The sequence below is a fragment of the Microcaecilia unicolor genome, chromosome 11, assembly GCF_901765095.1.
Source record: "Microcaecilia unicolor chromosome 11, aMicUni1.1, whole genome shotgun sequence".
Classification (NCBI taxonomy): domain Eukaryota; kingdom Metazoa; phylum Chordata; class Amphibia; order Gymnophiona; family Siphonopidae; genus Microcaecilia; species Microcaecilia unicolor.
Window position 1 is genome coordinate 44,582,529 of NC_044041.1, and position 19,856 is coordinate 44,602,384.

Sequence of the window (19,856 nt, forward strand, 5' to 3'; positions counted from 1 at the left end):
GTTCTGTGAATGGGCCCCCTAGTGTACCTCAATGTAACTCATCTTGAGCTACTACTGGAAAAGGTGTGAGCAAAATCCAAATAAACCACCCTTAGGTTTTGCCTTTGGGTTTACAAAGCAATACCATGTGCATGTAAGATCTGGATAAACAAATTAAGACCATAGTAACAATGTAGATGATGGCATCAAGTCAAAGTTTTAGGCAAATGTCCAAAATATGCAATACTCATTAACAATAATGAAACAGTGATGGATTATTCACATAGCAGGCAGCCAAAAGATTTATTTTCCCCTGAAAATGATTATCATTGTGTGAACTTGGTGGCTAATAGTGTGCTGCTTGCTATTTTTTAGTTTAGGACCAGTTGGGACCCATTTCCTCTGATCCACTTCACTAGAGGCAATGGTCTTTCTGCTATCTGGAAAACATCTCTCTATATAAAACGCACCTCCAACGTTCTAATGAAGCCTCTGTTAGCCAACATTCTAAAGTGAAGGGGGTGAGATCGCATTGTGTCTGCCCCGCCCACGCGTCAAACGTGATGACGTCGAGGGCGGAGCAATGACACTCAACCAATCGCAACGCTCGGCAGCGAAGCGTCAGGGAAGGAGGCGGCGCTCTCGACGTCTAGCCTTCCCTTCGCTGTGTTCCGCCTTCTTCTGACGTCAAGGATGACGTCAAAAGAAGGCGGAACACAGCGAAGGAAAACCTAGACGTCGGGAGCGCCGCCTCCTTCCCTGACGCTTCGCTGCCACGGAGGTAAATTTAAAAACAAGAAAAAAAAAAAAAAACAACCATGTTGGGGGGAGAGAAGAGGGGGGCCACTAAACAACAACAATGGGAGCGGGAGGGCAGGGGAGAAACGACAGCATGGATGCGAAGGGGGGAGGGGGGGGAGAAGAGGGCGGACCAGGCTGGGACATGGAAGAGAGAGAAGCATGGATGCAAGGGGGGGGTCATGAAAGGGAGACAGGGGACTTGCTGCAAAAGGATGAATGGAGGCAGCAGGGGACAGAGGGGCATGGATTGGGATGGCAGGGCTCAGGAAGAGAGGGCAATTGCTGGAAAGGGATGAATGGAGGGGGCAGGGGACAGGGGACAGAGGAGCATGGATGGGCATGGATTGGGAGGGCAGGACTCAGGGACAGAGGGAAATTGCTGGATAGGGATGAATACAGGGGACAGATGGGCATGGATGGAAATGGATTGCAGGGCAGGCCTCAGGGAGAGAGGGCAATTGCTGGATAGGGAAAAATGGAGGGGCCAGGTGACAGATGAGCATGGATGGGCATGGATTCGAAGGGCAAGACTCAGGGAGACGGGAATTGCTGAATAGGGATGAATGGAGGGGACAGATGGCCATGGATGGATATGGATTGCAGGACAGGCCTCAGGCAGAGAGGGGAAATGCTGGATACGGAAAAATGGAGGGGCCAGGTGACAGATGAGCATGGATGGGCATGTATTGGAAGGGCAGGACTCAGGGAGAGGGGAATTGCTGGATAGGGATGAATGGAGGGCACAGATGGCCATGGATGCATATGGATTGCAGGGCAGGCCTCAGGCAGAGAGGGGAATTGCTGGATAGGGATGAATGGAGGGGCCAGGTGACAGAGGAGCATGGATTGGAAGGGCAGGACTCAGGGAGAGGGGAATTGCTGGATAGGGATGAATGGAGGGGACAGATGGCCATGGATGGATATGGATTGCAGGACAGGCCTCAGGCAGAGAGGGGAAATGCTGGATACGGAAAAATGGAGGGGCCAGGTGACAGATGAGCATGGATGGGCATGGATTGGAAGGGCAGGACTCAGGGAGAGGGGAATTGCTGGATAGGGATGAATGGAGGGCACAGATGGCCATGGATGCATATGGATTGCAGGGCAGGCCTCAGACAGAGAGGGGAATTGCTGGATAGGGATGAATGGAGGGGCCAGGTGACAGAGGAGCATGGATTGGAAGGGCAGGACTCAGGGAGAGGGGAATTGCTGGATAGGGATGAATGGAGGGGACAGATGGCCATGGATGGATATGGATTGCAGAGCAGGCCTCAGGCAGAGAGGGGAAATGCAGGATAGGGAAAAATGGAGGGGCCAGATGACAAAGGAGCATGGATGGGCATGGATTGGAAGGGCAAGACTCAGGGAGAGGGGAATTGCTGAATACGGATGAATGGAGGGAACAGATGGCCATGGATGCATATGGATTGCAGGGCAGGCCTCTGGGAGACAGCAAAATTGCTGGATAGGGATGAATGGAGGGGCCAGGTGACAGAGGAGCATGGATTGGACTCACACTTTCACTCTGACTCTCAAACACTCACTCTCACATACACTCTCCCAAACATACACACTCCGAGGAAAACCTTGCTAGCGCCCGTTTCATTTGTGTCAGAAACGGGCCTTTTTTACTAGTATCGAAATAACTTAGGACAGATAAAAAGACAAAATACTGCCACTGTCCAGATAAGTTCTAGTGCTGACTGCATTATCTGGGTATTCAGTCCAACGGCTATTCAGATGGTGATGCTGGACAGCTAGTTTAAAAAAAAATGCTGACCATGGTGGCTGAATATTGACCCAAATATTTCTTCCTCATCTTTGAACTAGACTATTTTTCTTCTAACACTAACACTTCTATTTTTTTTTCTTTCCATTTTTTAACAATTTTGAATACTGCCTCTCTGTTCAAGAACTGAAAAGATGGCAGCAGATTTGATGCTAGACACTCTGCTGTTGGAAGGCTGCCATACAATCAGATTATAAAAATAATTGAACTGCATGTGTTACTTGATCTGACAACATGGCAGAGGGGTTTTTCTCAACAGACTTCTATGGCTGATGATCGAAATATTGATCATAGGGTCTAAATATAATTTCAGGTGCAGTAGCTGTGAGATGTTATTTAAAATAATATTACAAAATTTCTAGGACATAATCCTTCTTGAGGTTTGCTCTTTGGAGTGTTTTTCTAACTATTTTACAGAGAACTGAGAAGAATTTTGTTTTCATGTTTCTTAAGTTGCATATCATTTTTTTCTTTTGAATTGACAAAACCCTGCCAGCTTTTGACTCTTCTCCCATGTCTTAACAGTAGCTCATGTTGATAGCTGCATCAATACAATTTCTGCTATAACCTTTGTAGCAGATGGATTCTTGACTGGTTTGGTGATAAGATGGTGAAATGGCAAGGGGGGAGAGGTGGGATAAGGGAGGCTTAGACAAGCATAAACAGAAAAAAAAGAGGCTAACTTTTCTGGTTCCCAACTAGACTTCATTTAAACATGGGAATTACCTCAGCAGCCCGGCGGTACTTCCCACCTCTAGCGCGCCTTCTTATCCGAAGCTACAAAAATATTTATTTATTTATTGCACTTGTATCCCACATTTTCCCACCTATTTGCAGGCTCAATGTGGCTTACAGAGACCTGTTATGGCGTCGCCATGCCAGGGTAGAGAATACAATGTTGTTACAAAGGAGTCAAGGAAAACAAGAAGATTTAGTCAAGCTGTTATAAAGAGATACATTCTGAATAAAGGTGGGTGTGTTATGTTGGTTATGTGTTTTCGTGGTAGGCTTTGTTAAAGAGATAGGTCTTCAGAGATTTGCGGAAGTTAGTTAATTTGTTGATCACTTTCAAGTGAGTTGGAAGTGCATTCCACAGCTGCGTACTTATATAGGAGAAGCTGGTCGTGTGTGTTAGTTTGTATTTTAATCCTTTGCAGCTGGGGAAGTGGAGGTTGAGAAAGATGCGGGAAGATCTTTTAGCATTTCTGGGTGGCAGGTCCACGAGGTCTAGCATGTAGGTTGGAGCATCTCCGTAAATGATTTTATGTACATTGTGATTTTATGTACATAGTGGTAATCAAGCAGTGCCGTGTGCTGCCTGGTTACCGCCGGGCTAGTGCAGGAGCCCTTACCGCCACCTCAATGGGTGTTGGTTAGGGCTCCCCCCTAAAATGGCCATGCAGCAACTGCCGCATGGCCATTTCCTGCAGGAAAGCGAGACTTTCCTTTTACCCGCTGTGGTAAAAGGGGGCCTCTGCACGTGTGAAAAACACATGCTGATGCCAGTGCTGGCCCCTTTTGCCGCAGTTGGTAAAAGGGGCCCCTAGTGTGTAAACACCAACCGTGGTTATTCAGCGGGACATAACCTGTTATCTCCCACTGAATGTCCCGGTTAGCGGCTAACCAGTTAGGCATGCATATTCACAGTGCGGTTTTTCTAGCAAAAAAGGTGCCGGTACTCAAATGCTAGGCCACCCTTCAGGGGTGGGGTAATCACTGAGAGACCCACCCCACAACAGCCAGGCCCCCTGCAACCAGTCACACAATCTATGACAAGGTAGAATTGGTGTGTAGAGCCTGAGCTCTTTCATTAAAACATGAGGTCCATAGGTCAATTTTAGCAGACAATGGAAAAGGTGCCGGTACTCAGTATCCCCAAGTACCCCCTCAAAAAAAGCCCTGGATATTCAACACCAAACCAGCTATGCTGAGCGGTCAATATAGGCTGCATAAATAACAGGCCTATCTTTGACCAATAAAAAGTTAACCAGTTAGCACTAAATATTGGCAAAGTCGATTAACTTTTTAGTGGCCAAAATAAATCCGGATATTCAATGCCAGTCACCAGATATGGTCTGGTGTTGAATATCCAGGGTTAACACCTCCGTTGGACAGCAAACGCACTGCCCGCTGCAGGCTGAATATAAGGCCATACTCTGTAACCTGCCTTACTTGCTGCATGGCCATTTCCTGTAGGAAAGCGAGGCTTCCCTTTTACCAGCTGCAGTAAAAGGGGGCCTCAGCACACGTGTAAAACACACGCCGACGTCAGTGCTGGCCCCCTTTTGCTGCAGCTTAGTAAAAGGGGCCCTAAGTGAGATTAATTAAAAAGTTGGCTGAAACTAATTAAAAAGTAAATCTTTAGTCCAAACAAATAGAGACTATAGACCAACTTTGCCCAAACCAATATTAGTAATCAAGAACTCAGTGTAGTACAGTTGAAAACTGCTTGGTCACAAATCTTTGGCCATAACAGTAGACTGATTAAAAAGAAAAGTCTCCTTTATAATTAGATACTACCATTAATTCTTAATATTTTTGAACCAATAGATATAAACAACAATGTGCATTACATGTAAGTGCAACTCCTTGCTCCATGAAGCTGATAAACTAGTTAAGACATACAGGCAGGTCAAATAAGAGGCTCAGGGAAATATATTTATTACAGTACACATGATTAAGAGTAGTAACGTTATGAACTGGATGGTTAAATACCATTACTGTATAGGAATGCATTGAGCGGGTCTTTTACTAAAGCTTAGCTCGAGTTATCTGCAGCAGGGCCCATTTTATTCCTATGGGCCCTGCTGCAGATAACACGAGCTAAGCTATAGTAGAAGACCCCCTGAGGAAGGCAATGGCAAACCGCCCTGCTAATAGTCTGGGTACAGGGGACTACTTTAGCATTTTAGGAAAACATTAATGGGGGAGGAGGCTGGAGGAGCATGCAACCCACCTGTATTTCTGCATCTGTATGAATAAATAAACAATCACTTTGCAAACAAAAACTGTTGGAGTGTAGCACCTTCTGCTGGTAACATTTAACAGACACATATCATCTTTGACAAATGACGAACAAAAAGCTAGAACAAATTGATATACCAAGACTCATTAAGCTTGATTGCCTATGAGTGATTTCTGGTGCAGTGTTTGTCAGGCATGGAGATGGTATAATTATACTATCCTTGATCTGCAAAGCACGTCCTCATAAAAAAAAGATTTTCATATATTTTTGCAAGTCTTGCCTCAATATTGATTTTCTGCCACATGTGTAATTACAAGGAATAGACTTTCCAAAGTGGCAAATTGGAGCAGCAAACTTCTATGTCTCTCACAGATTTTGTGAACATGATATTAAATGGTGAACATTAGTTTGGGACAGAATTTTATTTGTTGTTCTATGGCCCAATGTAATGTAGACATAATTCACTAGTCACAGTTAGCTAACAGACTTTTACTAAGGTATGCTAACAATTAGCAAGCGTTAAATGACACACAGCTCATTAGCGCACACTAACTCATTAGAGCATGCTCTGTTAGCATGTCTTAGTAAAAGGACCCCTTAGAGAGGAAATGATTCATGTGTGCAACCGTTAAGGTAGGTTATTTTACACTTAACCCGTTATTAGTAACTAGGAAGCCCTTTTACTAAGCCGTGTAGGCACCTACGCACGCCCATTGCACACCAATTTGGAACTACCACGTGGCCTGGGCGGTAATTTCATTTTTTACACGCTCCCACTACGCGCGCTGGAAAATTTCCAGCGCAAAGCGCTAACTAGGCAGTAATTGGCATTGTACGCATGCTGACGATTTCTGCCCGGTTAATGCATGAGACCTTACCACGAAGTCAATGGGTGGTGGTAAGGTCTCAGGCCCAAAATGGCCGCGTGCCAATTTTCATTTTCCTGCACATCCATTTTTGACAAAAAAAGAGGCCTTTTTTGCAGTTGTGCTGTAAAATGGACCTGAGTGCACCCAATACAAGAGTCTACACCAGCGCAGGCCACCTTTCAGCACACCGTAGTAAAAGGACTCCTAGGTTTCATTACATAAAATGGGACCAGTGCGAAAATAGTGGTAAAAAAACCCATGTCTTAACAGTAGCTCATGTTGATAACTACATCAATACAATTTTTGATATAACCTTTGTAGCAGATGGATTCTTGACTGGTTTGGTGATAAGATATTTACATTGGGCTCAATTTAAATAAGTTCAGGACATAAAAACATTTCCAGCACAAACATATTTGTCAATTTTGGTGAATAAAAAGGAGCATATGCTGACCCATCTTGCGGTTCAGTGAGGTTAGCTGGGGAGGGGTGTAAAGGAAAGAGGAAATCATGGTCACTGGTCAGTGGTGAAAGTTAGTGCCTGAATTTCAAGCTTATGATTACAGGATTTCAGAAGGGGTTGTTGATTCAATCTAGTCTACTTGTTTAATGAAAACTTTCTAACTACTACTGAGTGTTATCTCCACTAAAGGCAAGTGTTGTAATTTAGATTTTTCTGTACTGCGTATCACTTGCTGTTGACTAATGCCCTAGGGCTGAACATTCTGTGCATTCATTTATACAAAAAGCTATGTTAGACGAGCAACAAGTCAATCATTAATATCATTAGTCTTTCAACCCCTTTGCAAATGGCAGTACACTGGCTTCATTAGTTGTCATTTATTCCTTAGAAAAACAGATCAAAGAAGGCGTGAGGAAACAGCTTAAATAAGCATAATTCATGATAATGGCAGTTAGAGCTACATTAATAATCAGCAAATCCCTTTCAGCACGATCTCTGACAGGGCTGAAGTGGGGATTTTTAGTTCACCCATGCAAATGAGGAATGAATAATTCCATTTAGTAGTAAGCGATCCCTTATTTTATGGACCATACTTGATTGACTCAAACTGGTGCAAATTCAGAGAACAGTTTGTCTGGATAACTTTGGGTTATAATTGGGAAAACCTTGATATTTCAAATTCTCTCCCTTCCTGCCACCAACCAGGTAAAGTTTGTTTGGGTGCATTTTTGTTATATAAACAATGTTGCCAGAAAAAAGGTGACGCAGGAAGCACTGTTCCCTCTAAGCTGAGCGGGAGTCCTCCACCTACACTCCTGCCAGTGGGGGGGGGGGGGGTGCTGTTTTACTATCACATTTTCAATAGTGAGGGACAGGCAAGCTCTGCAGGACTCTAGGGGACCTACTTGTCGCTAGCAATTGAAAACACAACTTTGAACCACCATCTCCCAGTGGCAGCAATGCGACTCCCGCTCAGCATAGAGGGAACAGTGGCTGGAAGCATTCCCAAGATGGCTTTCTGGCTTTCCCCTGCAGCTTTTCAGTTGGTGCCCTCTCCTCCCCATGTCAGGCATTTTATCACTTGTTCTCCCCCAGCAGCCACCACTGCTACTACCCTACTTCCAACCAAGCCTAGAACAAATCAGTACGGTATGAAGCTTTCCACCATAGATTCCTACATCCTAACCCCTTCAATGACTTTATATCGGAGGGGGTGGGACAAGACACTTTGAATTTGCCTCTTATTGATCTTTCTTTCAAAGACCATACTTTCAAAAAGTTTTACTTTCTTTTCAATAGTCTACTGTGTAACTCATCTTGATGTTCAATGTAGGGAAGGCAAGTAATCATATAATAAATAAATAATACAAGCAATAATAATTCTATGATGACTTTCCACATAGATAATTGTGCCTTACACATTTTTCTTCTATCAATATAAATATTACAGTCCACAGGGTGGGGGGGGGAGGTTAAAAATGACCAATCCTCTGACTCTCCCTGAAGACAGAGAAAGAAGGAGTAGGTTTAACCTACCACAGAGGGGATTTAGACATTAAGAAGATAATTCTAATTGTAAATTTAGGTAATCACTGGGAAGTGCTGCTCATTTGTGGCATACCAATTCATTCCTCCTGCTGCTGGAGGCTATGCTGAGGTCGGTGTCCATGGTGCTGAAGTTATGCATGGAACATGAGCTCCATATCATGGGTATGGTCCCTAAGGTGAATGGGCAAGCCAAAGTTGAGTGGAAGATGACAGAGAGGGGCATAATCGAAAGGGGTGGGGAAACCCATATTATCAAAACAAGATGGGAGTCCATATTTCATTTCGATAATACAGTCGGGGACGCCCAAATCTTGACATTTAGGTTATCCCTAGAGATGGTTGTCCCTAGACTTGGTCATTTCTGATTTTCGACGATAATGGAAACTAAGGACGCCTATCTCACAAACGGCCAAATGCAAGCCCTTTGGTCATGGGAGGAGCCAGCATTCGTAGTGCACTGGTCCCCCTGACAGGCCAGGACAGCAACCAGGCACCCTAGGGGGCACTGCAGTGGACTTTAGAAATTGTTCCCAGGTACATAGCTCCCTTACTGTGTGTGCCGAGCCCCCCAACACCAACTACCCACAACTGTACACCACTACCATAGCCCTTATGAGTAAAGGGGGCACCTAGATGTGGGTACAGTGGGTTTGTGGTGGGTTTTGGAGGGCTCCCATTTATCACCATCACAAGTGTAACAGGTAGGGTGGATGGGCCTGGGTCCGCCTGCCTGAAGTGCACTGCACCCAGTACAACTGCTCCAGGTACCTGCATACTGCTGCGATGGACCTGAGTATGACATTTGAGGCTAGCATAGAGGCTGGCACAAAATATTTTAAAGTTGTTTTTTGAGGGCTGGAGAGGGTTAGTGACCACTGGGGGAGTAAGGGGAGGTCATCCCCAATTCTCTCCGGTGGTCATCTGGTCAATTCAGGCACCTTTTTGTGCCTTGGTCGTAAGAAAAACAGGACCAGGTAAAGTCGTCCAAATGCTCGTCTGGGATGCCCTTTTTTTTTCCATTATGGGTCAAGGACACCCATGTGTTAGGCATGCCCAAGTCCCACCTTCGCTATGCATCCAACACGCCCCCGTGAACTTTAGTTGTCCACGTGATGGAAAGCAGTTGGGGATGCCCAAAATCGGCTTTTGATTATGCCGATTTGTGCGACCCTGTGAGGTCGCCCATCTTCCGATTTGTGTCGAACGATGGGCGTCCTTCTCTTTTGAAAATAAGCCTGAGAGGGTAGTAGTAAATTGAGTTCACTCTGAGGAAAGGGATGTTACCAGTTCTTTTGAAGATTTTTTGTGAGCAATGTTGCTGAAGGGCAGTCTGGTAAGGTTTGCCTCTTTCAAATGATATCAAAATCTGCAAAAGAGGAAGCAACCTTGATGGAGTGGATAACATGGGAATTAACCTAGTAAAGTTTGAATAATAGTCCAGAATTTGCCAGATAAAAAATGCAGGGTCATGCATTTAGGCTACAAAAACCCAAGGAAGCGGTACAGTTATAAGGGGTGAAATACTTCTGTGCATGAAGGAGGAGGGGGGACTTGGGATGATCATATGTGATGATCTTAAGATGGCCAAACAGGTGGAAAAAACAAAGGCAAAAGCCAAAAGGATGCTTGGGTGCCTAGGGAGAGGAATGGCCATCAGAAAAAAGGCGCCGATAGTGCCTCTGTGTAAGTCAATGGTGAGTCCTTCTTTAGAGTACTGTGTGCAATTCTGGAAATCACACCCAAAAAAGATATAACAGTAAGGATTCAGTCTAGAAAGTGGCTGCTAAAATAGTCAGTGGTCTTCATCATAAAGTGTATGGGAATAGACTTAAAGATCTCAATATGTGGAAAAAAGGTGGGAGAGGGGAGATATGATAGAGATGTTTAAATACCTCTATGACATAAATGCACAGGATGCAAGTCTCAGTTGAAAGGATGCTCTGGAATGAGGGGGTTATAGGTTGAAGGTGAAAGTGGACAGATGCAGGAGTAACCTGAGGGAATACCTCTTCATGGAAAGGGTGGTGAATTCCTCCCAGTGGAGGTGGTAGAGATGAAAACTGTAATTGAATTCAAGCAAACGTGGGTAAGTACATAGGATGTCTAAGGGAGAGGAAGGGATAGTGGATGGTATGGATGGGCAGAGTGGATAGGCCAGGTTTTTATTTGCCTTCATTTTTCTCTGTTTTCTATGTAGAACAATATCAGCCTGAACCACCAGAGCTTGCTGTGGATGTAGTTGTCAGTGCCAAAGTTTAGCAAAGCAGGTGGTCGTGGGGGTCAGGATCCAGAGACTTCCAAAATCAGTGCTGCTGATCCTGGCCCAAGAACAGCCAGAGTAGGGTGGGTGAGATGTCATTGCTGCTGCCACTCCTTTTTCCTCTGTTGCCTTAGAAGTGAGAACTTCCATTGAAGCACTTGATTATCCTCTGAGGCTCATTGAAGAGTGTTGTATAAGACCTGCACTAAACTAAAATTACACTGTATCTTTCTTCTTCCTTCCCAAACAGCCCAGTGTCTATCAAAACTCAGCCCCACCCCCACCCCCACATACACACATGATGGAAATCTCACCTCCTTACCACCCTTTTAAATCAGTCTCCTTCAGTATACCACCTCCCTCCCTCCACCCCCATACTAATAGTTCCTTTCCTTCATCATTGTAGGCCTTATTTCTCTCAGAAGGTGTCCCCAGAAACCTAGTCTCTCTTAGAATATCCTCTCCCATTTCAGTAATGCCACTTCTCTCTCTCCTGTGGCCCAATCTCTCTAAGAAGAGCCCCCATACCAATTATCCAACTGCCCCATTTCCATGATGACCTGGTCTTTCAGAACATTCCCCCACTACTGGGGAAACAAAAGAGAAGACTCCTTAGAAATGGAGACGAAGAGAAGCTGGTATTATAATAGAAATTAGGCCAGAGTAGGAGGGCTGGATGGCTATGAAAATATATCCTAAGGGAGGAAGATCTTTTATCCTAAGAATCTACCCACATAACTTGGGAACCCTTTTACTACACCATGGTAAGCACTCTCTTCTTTTAGCACTAGTCATCACTCATCTTGACTGTTGCAATTTGTTCTTCCTTGGTCTTCCACTGCAGTCCCTCAAAAGGCTACAGCTTGCATTTCATCTCCTTCACAATTCAAAACCTTTTGATCACATCACCCCACTTCTCTATCAAGAACACTGGTTCCCTCTCTCAGCATATATTCAATTTAAAACTTTAATGCTTGTATTCAAGGGTCACCTCCCTCATGCCCCAACACTATCTCTCATGCTTATTTATTCAATATACTGCTTCCTGTACCCGCTGTTCACTCCAATCAGGTCTGCTTGTGCTCCCCTCCCCCTCTATCATTCCCCTGGACGTTACTCATTCAACTGCAATTGGCTGTGCAGGTTCCAAGCTCTAGAACTCCCTTCCACTTTACCTCCAACTGGAATCTTCCTATACCACCTTTACGCTGCTCTCAGAACTCACCTTTTTACTCTCACTTTCTCCTTCTCTTAACACAAGACACTTCCTTGCATTTCCATTCTTATCTGTCTTCTTTCCATTTCCTAACATGTATTTTGTAAACCTCATTGAGGGGTCCTCTTTCTAAGGGGTGCCGAAAAATGGGCTGAGCTAGTGTAGGCACATGTTTTGGGCATGCGCAGATCCATTTTCAATGCACCTGTAAAAAAAGGCCTTTTTAAAAATGTTGCCAAAAATGGACGTGCGTCAAAATAAAAATTGGCGTGTGTCCATTTTGGGTCTAAGACCTTACCGCCAGCCAAGCAGGAACCAAGCAGTAATCATCTACGTGTGTAGAATGATGATTACCGCCTGGTTTCCGCTACACGCAGGAAAATAAAAATTATTTTCTGGCTTGCGTATCAGACGCGCGTAAAAATGAAATTACCGCCCTGGCCTTGTGGTAGCCAGGTGGTAACTTCAAAATGACACATGTTGGGTGGGCATAGGCGCCTATTCGGCTTAGTAAAAGGGCCCCTGAAACCAGCAATGGCCCATGTGGTATGTCAAGCTGTGGTAAATAAATAAATGACACAGGATAAAAAGCATTTAGTGATAATATGCTTGCAAGCACATGCTAATCATGCGCTATTTTTTTAATCTATATTTTTGGGAGGTGGCAGGTCATGGATGGGCATGGAAGTGTTATCCAGCTAGTGTGTTTGAATTAGTGCATGCTAATGGGAAAATTAACGTGGGATTTGTAAAACGAAAAAAGCCCTATTTTTGGGATGTGTTAGAAATGGGCTTAGCATGCAGGAAAGTCCCAAATTTAAAAAGTGCTAAGCACTTTTCTTAACGCATTTTAGTAAAAGGGCCCCATAAGGAGAATGAGCTTCTGTTGTCAGTGATCATTGGGATGGTAGACGAACACATATGGAGATCTGAATCCATTTTTTTGAGGAGTGAATAGGGTTATTGATAGAAAAGTGAATTATTGAAGCATCAACATTTTTGACACAAATGGATTAGCTCAGTAGCTCCCAGATGCAGCTAAATTCACAAATGTAGGATACGTTAGGAGCTTTCAGAAACATAAGGGCAATTTCAGCGAATGATTTGTTTAAGCTACCAGCGGAGTGATCTACAATTCAATTGGTATTTTTTAGACAGTTTTTGGCTAGTGCATCTGCTTTAAGTTCATGCTTCTTTCATATGATGAAACAGATGACCTCTCCTGAAGAGCGCTTAAGACGTCACAGAAATGCTCAACCAAGGGAAACTGACAAGCTGCCAGACTTGGCATGTGAAGCTGTACACAGAGTTCTGGCTGTAGCAAGGAATTAAAATGTGGATCGAGGATACTGGCGATTACAGAATGTTTGGAAATAATACAGTAGCCTGAAAAAGAACATCACAGAAGGAATGCCCAGCCCTAAAAAAAAATGTATTGATGATTTCAATTCTCTAAAACAAGCATTTTATACTGACAACTAATATAAAAGAAATAGACCTAGGTAATCCATAAAGTAAGGTGAATGAGTCCCTTGGTTTACAGTCCACTGCACTAACCACTAGGCTACTCCTCAGACTTGCTTCCTGCTTTGTTAAGAATTCCCACAACATCTGAAGCTGTCCTGGATCCTAGTATCCCTTTTTTGTTTCACTTTCAGTGGAGAGGGAGGGGGACAGCAGCCACTGAGAGATTAAGGAGGTGTCTTGCTTTAATCCCTCCAGTACACAGCTGCTCAATCAGAGCACCTTTCTGTAACCTGGACATTCCCAAAACAGGTCTAAATAAGGACATCCTTATTTGTAGACATGGGCATTTCTTCCCTTTTAGTAATTATTCTTGGACAGTCAGATTTCGGGCCCTCCCTAATCCCACCCAAAACACAACTTGCCCGCTTGCTATTTGGACATACTGCAGAGATGGATGTCCCTTTTTGCCCTTGTAAAATCAGTACTTGGATATTTCAAGCACATGGACATCCATTTCAGCTTTTTTAATGGCCATATATGTTGAAAATAAGTGCCATGGAGAGGCATAATCGAACGGCGCGCAAACAGCAGTCCCAAAGCGTATTATCGAAAAAGATGGCCGGCCATCTTTCATTTCGATAATACGGTTGGGGCCAGCCAAATGTCAGAGATGGCTGGGTTTGAGATGGCCAGCATCGGTTTTCGCCGATAATGGAAACTGAGGCCGGCCATCTCAAACCCAGCCAAATCCAAGGCATTTGGTCATGGGAGGGTCAGCATTTGGAGTGCACTGGTCCCCATCACATGCCAGGACGCCAATGGGGCAAACTAGGGGGCACTGCAGTGGACTTCAAAAATTGCTCCCAGATGCATACCTCCCTTACCTTGTGTGCTGAGCCCCCCAAATCCCCCCCCAAACCCACTCCCTACAACCGTACACCACTACCATAGCCCTTAGGGGTGAAGGGGGGCACCTACATGTGGGTACAATGGGTTTTGAGGGGGTTTTGGAGGTCTCAACACTTACCACCACAAGTGTAGCAGGTAGGTGGGGGATGGGCCTGGGTCCGCCTGGCTGAAGTGTACTGCACCCACTAAAACTGCTCCAGGGACCTGCATACTGCTGTCATGGAGCTGGATATGACATTTGAGGCTGGAATAGAGGCTGGCAAAAAATGTTAATTTTTTTTTAGGGTGGGAGGGGGTTGGTGACCACTGGGGGAGTACGGGGAGGTCATCCCCGATTCCCTCCGGTGGTCATCTGGTCAGTTTGGACACTTTTTTGAAGCTTGGTCCTGAAAATAAATGGACCAAGTAAAGTCGGCCAAATGCTCATCAGGGCCGGCTTTCTTTTTTCCATTATCGGCTGAGGGCGGCCATGTGTTAACAACGCCCCCGTCCCGCCTTCGGTACGCCTATGACACGCCCCCTTGAAGTTTGGCCGGCTTCGCGACGGACTGTAGTTGAGGCCGGCCATAATCAGCTTTTGATTATGCCGATTTCGCCGGACATGAGAGATGGTCGGCCATCTCCCGATTTGTGTCGGAACATGGCCGGCCTTCTCTTTGAAAAATAAGCAAGATAGTAACACAGTAGATGATGGCAGATAAAGACCTACATGGTCTGCCCAACAAGTTAAACTCATATCATATAGTATGATGCAATATAACATATAGATACTTGACCATGATCTGTCCTTGCCATTGTCGGGGTACATACCATAGAAGTACATAAGTACATAAGTAGTGCCATACTGGGAAAGACCAAAGGTCCATCTAGCCCAGCATCCTGTCACCGACAGTGGCCAATCCAGGTCAAGGGCACCTGGCACGCTCCCCAAACGTAAAAACATTCCAGACAAGTTATACCTAAAAATGCGGAATTTTTCCAAGTCCATTTAATAGCGGTCTATGGACTTGTCCTTTAGGAATCTATCTAACCCCTTTTTAAACTCCGTCAAGCTAACCGCCCGTACCACGTTCTCCGGCAACGAATTCCAGAGTCTAATTACACGTTGGGTGAAGAAAAATTTTCTCCGATTCGTTTTAAATTTACCACACTGTAGCTTCAACTCATGCCCTCTAGTCCTAGTATTTTTGGATAGCGTGAACAGTCGCTTCACATCCACCCGATCCATTCCACTCATTATTTTATACACTTCTATCATATCTCCCCTCAGCCGTCTCTTCTCCAAGCTGAAAAGCCCTAGCCTTCTCAGCCTCTCTTCATAGGAAAGTCGTCCCATCCCCACTATCATTTTCGTCGCCCTTCGCTGTACCTTTTCCAATTCTACTATATCTTTTTTGAGATACGGAGACCAGTACTGAACACAATACTCCAGGTGCGGTCGCACCATGGAGCGATACAACGGCATTATAACATCCGCACACCTGGACTCCATACCCTTCCTAATAACACCCAACATTCTATTCGCTTTCCTAGCCGCAGCAGCACACTGAGCAGAAGGTTTCAGCGTATCATCGACGACGACACCCAGATCCCTTTCTTGATCCGTAACTCCTAACGCGGAACCTTGCAAGACGTAGCTATAATTCGGGTTCCTCTTACCCACATGCATCACTTTGCACTTGTCAACATTGAACTTCATCTGCCACTTGCACGCCCATTCTCCCAGTCTCGCAAGGTCCTCCTGTAATCGTTCACATTCCTCCTGCGACTTGACGACCCTGAATAATTTTGTGTCGTCGGCGAATTTAATTACCTCACTAGTTATTCCCATCTCTAGGTCATTTATAAATACATTAAAAAGCAACGGACCCAGCACAGACCCCTGCGGGACCCCACTAACTACCCTCCTCCACTGAGAATACTGGCCACGCAATCCTACTCTCTGCTTCCTATCTTTCAACCAGTTCTTAATCCATAATAATACCCTACCTCCGATTCCATGACTCTGCAATTTCTTCAGGAGTCTTTCGTGCGGCACTTTGTCAAACGCCTTCTGAAAATCCAGATATACAATATCAACAGGCTCCCCATTGTCCAGAAGACTGCCAAGTATTGACCTTATTTCCCAACTACAAGAGTTTATTTATTTATTTATTTATTGCATTTGTATCCCACATTTTCCCACCTATTTGCAGGCTCAATGTGGCTTACATAGTTTTATTAACATTGTCATTCTAGGGTATCAGATATGGTTAGTATTGTGCCGAGATTAAGTAGGGAAGAGGAAGGGAGTGATTAGGGTAGTTATAGAAGGTGGGTTTTCATAACTGAGTAGGTTGGTGAGGTGGATTAGTGTGGTTATCGGTTATCGTTGTAGGCTTTGTTGAAGAGGTATGTCTTCAGGGCTTTGCCAAAGATGATTATTTCGTTGATTGAAGCCCCACTGCAGGCTATCCAGATCTGTCTAGCACAGACTGTAGAAGTCTGGCCTCATTTCCTAATTACTGGCATTGCCGCCTTAAGTACCACTAAGCTTGTTTTGCTTCCATTCTCTTTCCACGTAGGAATTCTTTGTGTTTCTCCCATGCATTTCTGAATTCTGTTACCATTTAAGTCTCCCTCATCTCCCATGGGAGAGCATTCCAGTCATCTACCACCATGAAAATGTACTTCCTGACAATAAAGGTTTATTGAAATGCTTTGATACTGCACTTGTTACCGTGACTACAGTAGAGCACTTTTATTTGAAGTTCTATTATGTGAAAACTCCCATTATATAAAAATAAAAACATAATCACAAGTTTGACCATGTTACTCTGGGAAAACTTCAATTATCAGAAAATTAGCTGGCTTCATTTGAGCTCCCATTCAGAAATATTCCCATTATCCAGAACTTCCATTATTTGGAAACTTTCCTGATCTAGAACAAGCCTTGTCCTAATCATTCTGGGAAGAAGTGCTCTATTTTATATAGAGATGTCTAACAATGGTAATATTATTTTATGCCCACTCTTTGCCAGGCTGCTTTGTTTGAAAACATTATAAGTAAACCTTCAGCTTAACATTGTAAATTGTTTATGACTATAGTAGACTGATTCATCTAATTTTTGTAAAACTATGAGAAGCAATTAAAGATGCTAGTTGCATAGTTTGAGGACAAAGGTTACGCTGGAGTGGATTCAAGGGTCAATGGTAAGTTTACTTCCATTGAAGGATGACTCAGAAAATGCTTGCTGTCTGTTGAATCCTGCAGCCACTTCCAAGATACCCAAGGGCATTCTAAAACCTTGTGCCATGACCTCCTCCCTAGAATTACAACTGCAGCTAAATCTCTGGCAATATAAATCTACTGAAATGCTTTTGACATAGTACAAAATGTAGCGGTGAAGGTTTGACTGAAATATATTTTTGTATGCCGCAGAAAATCTCTCATATGGAGGTCATTTGTTTTAGTAGTCAAACATCAACCAGACATCAAAAATATCTGTGTTCAAGCCTCGGCTCAACCACACATGTTTTCTCTGCGACCTTGAGCAGCCTCTTTCACGGTGTCAGTAAATCTGCACAATTTCAATTGAATCCATGTTATGCTCGCTGCGATAGCAAAGGCCTTGGAGATAAACTACCATAGGAAACAGTCTGATACAATTATATTCACAGGTTATGCTGACAATTAGGAGCCTTGAGACTCTCGTGAGAATCTTTGAGCCATTTGCAGATGGCTCTGGACAATCTGTGGGTAATTCTACCGTAAAGCAATGGTATTTGCCATAGGTTCCTCAGTAACCTGCAGCAAAGTCTCCACAGAAACTCAAAAGGTAGGCACTGATTTTAGCCAATTAACAGGCCCCTGTTACTGTTTCCATTTAATTCATATTTCCTCAATTCAATTCTGAGCGTGTTCTGAAATTTTACTTGATCAGCTAGTTAGATTGCAGTCATACTTGGGACAGACATGGAGGGAAGGCAGCGGTTGGGAAAGAGTAGAAAGGTTGGTGTAAGGGACAGATTGATATTGCTTACATATGGGAATTTATATGTGCATCTACTCAATGTGGAAGAATACCTTTGACTTCCATCTCCCTCTTTCTCCTTTCACCACACACATCATCTCTATGTTTTATACTCTTACCACCTTGCTGCCTATAATCTATCTTCTGCATAAAATGTAAAATTAGAAGGACTGATTCATATATCATTAGTTGTTAAAGGACCATGAACCTGAACAGCTTAATGCTAGGCTAAACTCCTTGCAGAAGACATGGCCTTTGGGGGATGAATATGGGGCTACATATCTTTTTAGTACTGTATAATAGCTTAAGCAATGGGCACAACATTACATAACTTAACTTCTTGAACTGGAGGGTCAGGAGCTGGATATATGGATCCACAATCTATCTACTCTAGGATGCCAAGGCTTAGGGGATAAGTATACAGGTCAATATTCTGCAGCACTTATCTGGGTAGGAACAACTTCTACCAATATAAGGGCCATTCACCTGGGCTGGCCACTCGTTTTTAGCGGCATTATCTGGATAATGCTGGTGAAAATCTTTCCTGCCCAACGCTTGCAAATTTCAAGCACCAGACTACCGCAGCTTAGTAAAAGGGCCCCTTACAAGCTTATTTTCGAAAGAGAAGGGCGCCCATCTTTCAACACAAATCGGAAGATGGGCGTCCTTCTCACAGGGTCGCCCAAATTGGCATAATCGAAAGCCAGTTTTGGATGCCCTCAACTGCTTTCCGTTGCGGGGACGACCAAAGTTCACGGGGGCGTGTTGGAGGCATAGTGAAAGCGGGACTGGGGCGTGTCTAACACATGGGCATCCTCGACCGATAATGGAAAAAAAAAGGCCTCCCTAACGAACACTTGGATGACTTTACCTGGTCCTTTTTATCTTACAACCAAGCCGCAAAAATGTGCCCTAAGTGACCAGATGACCACCGGAGGGAATCAGGGATGATCTCCCCTTACTCCCCCAGTGATGTGATAAGTAAGAGGTGGTCCTATCCTGGGCAGGCCCCTAGATGGCGCTGTTCTCCTAAAAATGTCCAGGAGAATGTCCGGGTGCGTCACTAGAGGGTGCCAGTAGGGGAGTGCATAGAGATGGAGGTCGCTAGGACCGGGGAGAGCCCTGGGAGGTCCACAGGTGTAGGAGGTTATGGGCTGGGTCCTGTGTAGCTAATTAACCACTTTATACCCCACCTGAGAGGTGAAAGGAAGAGAAGTGAGCTGGCAGCAGAAGAAGAGAGATTCCCCTGGAAGATACTGGCTAACCCTATGGACTTGTGGTGGACTGTGTGTCCAAAGGAGAGAAGCAGGCTGAAAATCCTGGGGTAAGAAGTCCCTAAAGTATTAGTGTTGGACTGTGTGTTCAAAGAAGGAAGGACGGTGTGTCCAAAGGAAGGAAGGATTGTGTGTCCCAGTACTGAGAAGCAGGCTGCAAAGCCTGGGGTTAAAAGTCCCCAAAGTATTGAGGTTAGTGCTGAGCCCAGGAATCTGTGTGGGGAGGCTCAGTGTGAAGATATGTGAATGTATAAAGTATTTAAGCTAGAAGAAGTGTGCCCAGGGGCTGGAATAAAGAATTGC